The sequence below is a fragment of the Copadichromis virginalis genome, linkage group LG23, assembly GCF_057382275.1.
Source record: "Copadichromis virginalis isolate Kocher_CV1m ecotype Utaka linkage group LG23, C_Virginalis_male_GT1.1, whole genome shotgun sequence".
Lineage (NCBI taxonomy): Eukaryota > Metazoa > Chordata > Actinopteri > Cichliformes > Cichlidae > Copadichromis > Copadichromis virginalis.
The window spans coordinates 41,613,529-41,622,862 of record NC_140639.1 but is presented as its reverse complement, the minus strand read 5'-3'; the positions used below and the strand labels follow the sequence as shown (position 1 = coordinate 41,622,862).

The 9,334-nt window shown below is 40.3% G+C and overlaps 1 protein-coding gene across 1 annotated transcript in view; it reads left to right on the top strand.

Moving 5' to 3' along the window:
* Positions 1-200: 200 nt before the first annotated feature.
* Positions 201-9,334, top strand: part of slitrk6 (SLIT and NTRK-like family, member 6) — a 21,461-nt gene continuing 12,327 nt past the window's right edge. Inside the window, exon 1 of the mRNA XM_085449012.1 lies at positions 201-801. The gene's annotated coding sequence lies outside the window, so the exon portion shown is untranslated. The remainder of the gene's footprint in view (positions 802-9,334) is intronic.

Below are 9,334 nucleotides of genomic sequence, written 5' to 3'. Positions count from 1 at the left end.
AATGAAAAATATTTGTATGGTCATTTTTTAGAGTGATTAAATTTAAATTATGTTTTGTGATAGATAAAAGTCGTAAAATTGATCAAAACATTAAAGAGGCTTAAATAAAAATAAATAAATGCATTTGATCTACTCCAGGCTTTTATTCTGAAAGTCTGAATGTCTCCGGGAGAGCCGCGTGCTGCGGTCGCCTTGACGCCGCCTTGCCTCCTTGTAGTCCACCTCTACAACATGCAAATTACCGAGCAACTCCAATATATCGCAGATTGGTTAACTACACAGAGCGCGCGGCGCAGCGCGAGAGCAGGGTACGGCACGCGCTGGCATTGTATTTTTATTTTATTTTAAGTTGACCGTAGAAGCATAATTAGAAAAAAGAGAGATTAAAGAATAGCCCCGCTTTAATGGCAACAATGTTTTAACACTGTCGCCTCGAACCTGCAACTTAATCCTAATTGACTGTGGAGAGACTGGAAGGAGGAAGGCTGCGGGCTGCTCATCATCCCGGGACCGGAGTGAAACCTCACCGCAAAGCGTCCTGGTGTATCGGAATAATTAAGCGTGTGAGAGTGTGTGTGTGTGAGGAACCGCAAAGGAAAAGGGAGAGGACTGACGGAACCTGTGAAGTTTTGTAGTGTGTCAGCCTGTTTTATAAGGAGCTTCGTGGACTGTAGTGAAACTGTTAGCCTGCGCGTCCCCCCTCTCCTCTTTTTAAAGGTGGTGGGTTACCCGCATTAACTGATGGACCAAGTACAGTGAAATTTGGACTTAAACATCGTCTTTCTTCAACAGTTTTATCCGGTAAGTGTCACTTTACGGTGAATGTAAATATTTTTCTGTCAATGTTCTGTCAGTTATGGATCAGATGTGATTTATGGAAAGTTTATTTCTGTTTCATTGCAATTAAATAACTGCCCCCCCCCCCCCTTTTTTTTTTATTTATTTTTTTTTATTGGGGTTAGCTTAAATGATAAGGAATCCGCGTCCATTACGGGCACGTTCTAACTAGCTAAAGAATGTTGCAGTGCCGTAACCATCCAGTTTTATCCCCCCTTAAAAACCTGCTATAAAACAGAGGGTGTAGATTGTCAGAAAGCACAGGCAGAAAACAGCTTTAAGGAAAAAAATAAATAAAAAATAGTGCCTGGACTTGACAGGAACAGAGAAGGAGCTGTGAGTTTTCCTGAGGGGGCTCCATTACCTCGAGCACACCTGGCTGTCTGCCACACACAGTTACTGTATCCTACGGCGCTGTTCTCCCCTATGGAAATTCGGACTGGTGTGCCTGTGCTCTGCTTTGTATTACATACAAGGAAAAATATATTTAAAAAAAAAAGACAAAACTTTGGAGTGAGTGGCTCATTTTTAAAAGAGCTCTGCGCGGTAACAGATTGAAGCTGCCTCACACTTCGCTCTTCCCTCCTGGCGTTCGGCCATCACTAATTATATCTGTGGCGTATGAATATTTATTAGTGTTAGTGGTCACAGGTGTCTTTTAATGGGCGCTGCGTCATAAATTCTGACAGAACCGAGCCAATCAGGAAGCAGAGCCAGCCAATTAATCTCGTTACGTTTCACACGGCGCTGTTATAGCGTGCATGTTCACACTCTAATCACAGGCAGTTCAATAGATCTGCACTGCATTTGTGCCTTACTTCTAATCAGCTTTCCCCCTTCAATTAGAGGAAGTGCAAGTTAATGGGGAAAGCCCTGTCTGATTATCTTTAAGTTTGCTTAATTGAGTCTGGACCCCAATTTTTTGCTTGGATGAATAATGGTTAATAAGGTAATGCCCCAGTTATAGGCCCTGGATGGCATAACATTTGATTATTTATTTTTTTAATCACAACTTTCCTGTCTGGCTCTCTAGTGTTAAGAGTTTTCTTTTGTTTTCCCCCCTCCAGCTTTGTAGCTCCATTGCTATAATACCTAAATAAAATAAAAAAAAGTCACCCAGGCACAGGGAATTATAGAGAGAGGGGAAACAAGAGCTGATGTTAATTGTGGATATCAGGTGGTGCAGTCGTGGTTAGTCCCCTACAACTGAACAAACTGTTTGCAGTGAAGGGGAAACACAAATATGTTTGAATAGGGTAGGTGTTGTCTGTAATGAGTTGAGTAGCCAAAAGGAAATTGGCCACAGGTGTGAGTGGTCTGCGGATTTCAGAGCCAGCTCTGGGTCGAGGGTAGAGCTTCTGGCCATGGTGAAACTATATTAGTGTGCTGTTTGTCAGATTGAGAAATCCTGCAGTTATGTATCAGAGAGCGGAGATGAAGTAGGCAGCGTGAGCCCACGTAATATTGAATCAGTCAAAAAAAAAAAAGGAAGAAAAAAAAAATGCTGGAACAAGGGGCAAGGGAGTTGAACTATCTCATGCCTGTTGAGTGGGTGGATGTCATAATTATCATTTCTCCAGGATTGTGGTGAAGGAGGGCCGCGGGCGCTGGCAGAATCTCTCACTGATATGTGGGTGTAGTGGTGGTGTCGACCCTGTAGGGGCAAGCCGCATCACTTCCAATCCAGAGGAGGAAAGGGACAAGTCCTGGAGTAATTGGTGCCTGGGAACACTGCAGGGGCGCTCGGGGAAAGTTGATAGACGGTCAGAGCGAGCGCAGAAACAAGGCAGCGCAGAAACACATACGCACTCTGAAGCCATGGACTGCTAGGGTGTTTGGGGGTGGGGCTCTAATGTGCTATCCCATGTCGGGCTGAAATGAAACAACCTCTAGCCTGACGCAACAAGTCAACTGTCTCGCATTCTCCGGCCCAAACTCCACCTCATTCTGTTTCAGCCCCCCAGGCTAAAAGCCGCCTGACTTTTAAGTAGTAGACGCACGCAACTGTTGGTGGGAGACCTTCAAGGGAAATGGGGAGAAAAGCCTGGGAGTAAACAAGGCTCTCTTTTCCTTCAGTGGAGAAAGGTTGCTGGCTTTTCGTGGTCGTGTGTCACAGCAGGAAGGTGTAAATTAGCAGGCAGGACTTGTCATAACACGATAAAAAAGTTCTTAAAATACTTTGTAATTGTAAGAGAAAGCAATCAGGAGCAGTTAAAGTGCATGTTTATGGTAGCACATTCCTGAGTAACCACAACATAACAAAGGAGTGACTGAGCACAAACACCTGTAAAATTCACTTCAGTTCAGTTTTATTTATATAGCTCCAAATCAAAGCAATAGTCACCTTTAAGGCGCTTTATATTGTAAGTTATTGTCACAGTCTGGCTGAGGCAGACTGTATGTGTTTGCAAGAGAGGACTCAAACGCAGACCAAAAACTGAACGTGACATGGATTTACAAAAAACAAGCCGTTTATTGAGGCTAGGAAACAAGGTACAAACAAAGAGCATAGGTGAAACTAAACAATAACCTAAACTGGGTGAACTAAAACTAAACATGAAAAAACCTTAAACATGGTGAACTGACATGGATACCTGAAGTTGTGACGTGCATGAGCAGGCGACAAGGAATGACTGAAGACACATGGACTAAATGCACACAGGAGGATAATGAGGGAAACGGAAACACATGGGGAAACAGCTGACACACATGAACATAAGGACATCACAAGAGGAGAGTAAAACTAAAAACATTGAACATAGGAACACAGGACCCCTTCAAAATAAAACAGGAACCATAATGAGACGCAGACATGACAACATGAACTTGACAACATGAGACTCTCAGACATGAAAGGGCAGGGGGGACGTCACAGGGGTTGAAAACACAAGGGGGAACTAATAAGCAAATGAACATAGGAAACCTAATGAGCTTAAACATACTATAAACATCAAAATGAACTAAAAGTCAAAACACTGGGTCATAAGACCAGTGACCAGTTGGGGCTGAGGGAAGGAAGAGAGGGATTTTCTTTCTTTTTTTTTTTTAAGTGCTTCTTGCTACACATAGTAAACACATCTGGGTCTTATCTGGGATCTTTTTGGCACTGACAGCTCAGATGTTTGGGCCAGACATGGTATTAATGTGGGTTATAATTAGTGTAGTGTGGACCAGATGTGGCCCAAATGTTGTAACACATTTAATATAAGAATTGTTTAAGGTGGACCAGTGCAGTCAGTCAGCGCCAGATATGGGCAATAAAAAAGTGCATACTTTGGCCACATTTTGGGGAAAACATTAATGTCTAGCAGGGATTAAATTATATTAGAGCATATTTTACGCTCTAAAATATGTTTATATATTTATGAGAACGGAGCTTGGTCCCCATAGATCTCTCGTAGTCTGGCTATTGAGTACTGCACATTTTCAACACACCTCAAAAACCTTTACAAGTTCAGCATTGTTCATTGTCTTGACACCAAACATTATCGCCAGCTGTTGAGCCTTTACCTATCCATCTTTATATTTTGCCAAGCACTTTATGAATATTGTAAAACCTTCTGCTGGAAAAGTAGCACATAGAATTTGATGGGCTGCTGCTAGCATTCTGATGAAATGCTCAGCGAGCAGATTATTTAGGACAATAACACCCCCCCCACCTTTGTTTGAAACGCAACACTCCCTTCTGTTGCAGCAGCGTCACGTGTGATGTGTACACATTTCTTGTGGCAGACGTGCAGCGTGTGCTGTGCTGCCTGTATATGCATTTAATCTGCAGTGTCTGTTGTGATTCCGGGAACTTCATTTGGCTCGGAGTAATCCATCTCAAAAACAAACAGGGAATTATGGGTGGCATTGAGTCTTATATTTGACTTTGAAGCTTTTGTTCTGATAACAGGTTTTAGCAGGAGCTTAGAATGCTGTCCAGCTTCTTTAACTTCCCGCTGTGGCTCTCCCACTTAATTGGTCTTGAAAGGTCTTGTTTAGCTGGACGGCGCAGGTCAGCTCGAGTCTCTGCAGTTAAGTTGTCACACACTCAATTAACTGACAAAAAAAAATGCACAGGCTGAAAGCAAGACACCTTGAACTTAATCTGCATTGAATTTGCTGTCTTATGTGTCCAGACAAGAATTATGTAAAAATATACCAGCTTTATCTTCCTTTTAAAAAGACATTACACCTTGGTGTTACTGATGCAGTCAAACAGACATAACATCTATCAATCTTCTCATCTAACCATCCACTCTTGCTCAATGGTGCCAGTCTGAAAATGTTTTTGACTATCGGTCCGTAAGCTCTGCCTCTGTCTGTGTGTACTGCTTAAGTCTGCTGCTGCATCTGATACTGGCAGCTCCAATGAGTCTTCTTATTTCCCTTGACCATAGACTGGATTTCCTTCAGGCAAATTTGCATCAGCCAAAGTGTCAGATAGGGTGGAGTTTTAGCTCTACTGGCTCTGCATCATAAAGCAAGTTATACTGATTCTAGTATGACACAGTAATGAATTATGGAGGCGCCTGGTGAATAAACAGGGAAAGGGCAGAGCAGAGGGAGAATCAGAATTGGTGGTGGGGGTGTGTGTGTGTATGATCCATCTCCATGTTTCCCAAACAGTAAAAGATAAATCTGTGACTTTGTGCTAATCCTATTACCTTCAACGTAGCTAAAAAAGCTGCGCCGCCATCTTTCCATTTCTCCCATGAACACACATGGGCTCAAAGTTTGCACCCATATGTGAAAATGTGCAGTCGCTTATGACAATCATAGTCTAGATCCTGTCAGGTAAATATAAAACACATACAGGCAACGTTTACATATGGCTTGTAGATTTTTCTTCCCTCTTTCTTTGCTTTTAGTAGGCGTCTTGATGAATTGTCACTTGATCACATACCATTCAGCTGTTACTAATGAACAGAGCCACTAACAGATGTGGTCATAAAAAACAGCTTATGACTTTATAATACTTTGTTCAGTTAGTAAACTCGTCATGGTTTTGCTGACGAACAGTAAGCTAGAGTGTAGTACATAAGGCTGAATATCAAACTGATAAATCAGACTGATTACATCCTACCAAGTGTTGGATAATGTCTTGTTATTTGATACTAAATTTTAGTATATTTGAAGTAAATCTCATCAGTGTTAAAGAGCCAATCAGCAGACAGCATACTAGTGCGAAGATCTAATGATCTCAGTGACTGGCTGTCTAACGTGTAGCAGAGTTATACAGAGAAAATCTATGTTACAAGTACTTATTTGTAAGCTGTGTTTTAAAAAAATAGTTTCATATCTTCTCCGAGTAACTAAAGTCTAATTACCAAATGTGAAGAAACAACTGCTTTGATTCTACATCCAAAAAATGTTTGTTTTGTCCTGATAGGATATCCACTGAAGTTGAACTTGGGCCAGTCTGCACTGTTGTGCAATAAACATTTGCACAATATTTTAACCGGGCAAGTCATTATGAATACATTCATATTTATGGTGGTGGTCAAAAACTGGGAGGTAGCTAAAAAAGTTATATAAAGGTTAAGAACCAAGAGACATCTGAAAACACATACTGATAAACCACTACCCCAGGGGTGGGCAATTCCAGGCGCACATGCATCGATTGTTTTTTTTTGAAAGGCTTACATCAGATAGCAGGTGGAGAAATTTGTACAAAAATTATTAGATTTGATGCCAATATCATAAAACTGCAATGCATGCATTAAAGAAAAGGCAACTACCAAGGCCGACTGTATGACAGATTTGATGAAACTCTTGAAATAATGGAGCAAAATAAGAGAGCAGGAAGCTGCTCTGTGTTTGACTGTAAGAACAATTAATCAGCCAGGACCGGATTTTCGAAAATCATTTCACATTTCCCAGAAATAGCCACATGCCCAATTTGAGGACGACTGTTAACTAATTGTAACATTACTGCAATGCGTGTGGTGACCCCCTTTAATTCCTGGCTTTTGTGCATTTTTAAATATTTGCATGAATATGTTGTAAAACAGCTCTGAGTTGGATCTCAAACATAAATGCGTAAATGGGTATGTTTTTATGTTCTGAAACTGCTTCTATGTGTAAAATGGTAAAATAACTTTCTTAATGGAGCTTTTCTATCCTAACGATCAATTTTAACAGTGAGGAAAACATATTGTTTAATCCTTGCTTTAAAAATAATCGAAGACTCTAGTTTTTGAATGATACCAGTCATAATTGCACAGTTAGGATATCCAGCGTGATCACAGTACATGACAATCCATCATGTCATATGAAAAATGTACTTACAGCTCGATTGTGTTTGACAATCACTTTATGTATTTGTAGTTTTTTTTGGAAGGAAGTTTCTATAAATTCAAATTGAAAGTTTCAAAATAGACCAGTATTGGTATATTGCAGATATCTAACTAGAATGCATATGAAAATATAAAAATCGTTTTTTGTTGCGAGTTAGTATTTTTAGAGATTTAATATAATTTAAGTTTCTATTTTCAGATTTTCAGGTTGTCTATAAACTTGCCTGCATTTTTGTAGACCACAGAAACCAAGCTGTGATTAACTGACATGACAGAATGTTCTAGGTGGTGCCCTTTCTTTTGTTTATTCTCAGTAGCCAGGCCTGTCTACCTATAATATGTGACTCCTTTGAGAATGAAGTTTTTGTTTTTTTCCAAGTGGCTGATCTACACCTATTTATGGAGCGAATCATAAGACCGTCATTACCATTACCCTGTGGCCCTTTTTTTTATGGAGGGCATGCTTTAAAATCGACATTAGAAACAACTGAAAGGCTGAAAGGACTAAGGATGGTTACACTGGAGATAGAAAGATATGAAACACTCACTGAATATTCTCAAAGAGCTATCTCATAATGATATAACACAACAATCTCTATTAAAACTGTTTTCTACTTTATTTAGAGTATTGGCTTTGCTTTCAGTTGCCTGACTTTCCAGGTAGCACTGAAACTAGATTGAGCATAGTGAACAAATGTATCTACACTTTGCCAGTCCTGCTGGTGAGTCACTCCTGAATAGAAAGTGTCCTTTTTTTTTTTTTTTTTTTTTTTAAAGCGACAGTAAGGTATACAGAAACATACATCTGTTTGGTGCAGATGGGTCTTTTTACAAAACATACCTTGATCCTACTATACAGTGGCGTAACTCGCCTGCTCATTTCAGGAGAACTAATTACTGCGCATTAGTTAAACAGACCATTGGAAATGCAGGCCTTCTAAATCAAGCTTGCCAGGGGAGCTGAGCCACCCCCTCTTCCCTCCCTATCCCACACTGCCTTTGTGTTTCTATTATTAGTTCTATCATGCATATGTTCTCTATCAGAAATTAAGGCCCACCAGCAGAGAGCAGAAAGTGAGGAAGCTATGCAGTTACACAAGGTAGTGAGTAAGCAAAACTGTGGCGTTAACTGTGTCAGTTAATGGCCATAAAGATGTATTAGGTCTCTATGCATGATGAAGTTCAGTATCTGCTTATGACTTACCATAGGGATGAGCTCCCAGCTGTTAGAACTACTGAACAACATGAGAAAAGCAGAGAGCCAATCGAATTTCTTTCTTTTCATTTTTTTTTTCATCGGGACACTGATGATGTTTCTAAAGATGCAATCCTTGTAGCAGCCAGCAGAGCGTGTGCTATCAGCCTCGCTCCCCTGATCACCAAGGCTGTGTGCTTCCAACACAGCTAAAAGGATCTTTGTTGGCCTGTTTGAAAGCACAATACTTCCACTAAAACCTCCACCATGCTGAAACAAAGGGCCAGAAAGTTCAGTCAGTGTTATTATATATATTTTATAAAATAGATGTATATAGACCGTTAACAGGTGGATGCACTTTAGTTAACTAAAACTAAAACTAGGAGCTAAAAAAACGTTTTGAACTTTTATTTTTTAAATTAAAATCTAAATCAGTCATACCTACTGCACTTACAAAACTAAAATCCAACTAAATATGTACAGCTGAAATGTCTTTAACATTGGTTTACTGGATTTGTTTTTATGCATGTTTGATTCAAATTTGAATAAATGCAATACAGTCACTTTCACTTGCGCTGGCACATGGAAAGTTTTGATAAACGTTTCAGCACAAGCACCGCAAGCAAAATGAAGCAATAGATCAACAATTCCGTTGGGAAACACATGATATCGCTCCATTCACAGGGACTTGACAGGCAAGAGCTCTGAAACCTGATCCTTGTACATGTGAATCCTCATTAACCATATGCAGAACAATACAATACATGTCAGATGTTGGCTCATATGTTTGAATAAAAGTTGTTTTGTAGAATCCTGATTCTAAACCTGCTTGGATTTCAGTCTCACGGTGCTGGTACAGATTATATTTACATTATTGCTGCGGGTGGTGAACAGGTGGATTAAACTGTCAGAGAACTTCAGACTTCAGTGAATTAAACTCTACTCTTTCAACCACCCTGTTGTCAGGATCCATTAATCATCGCAGCTGCAGGTAGCCTAGCAATGAGGAGGACTAAGG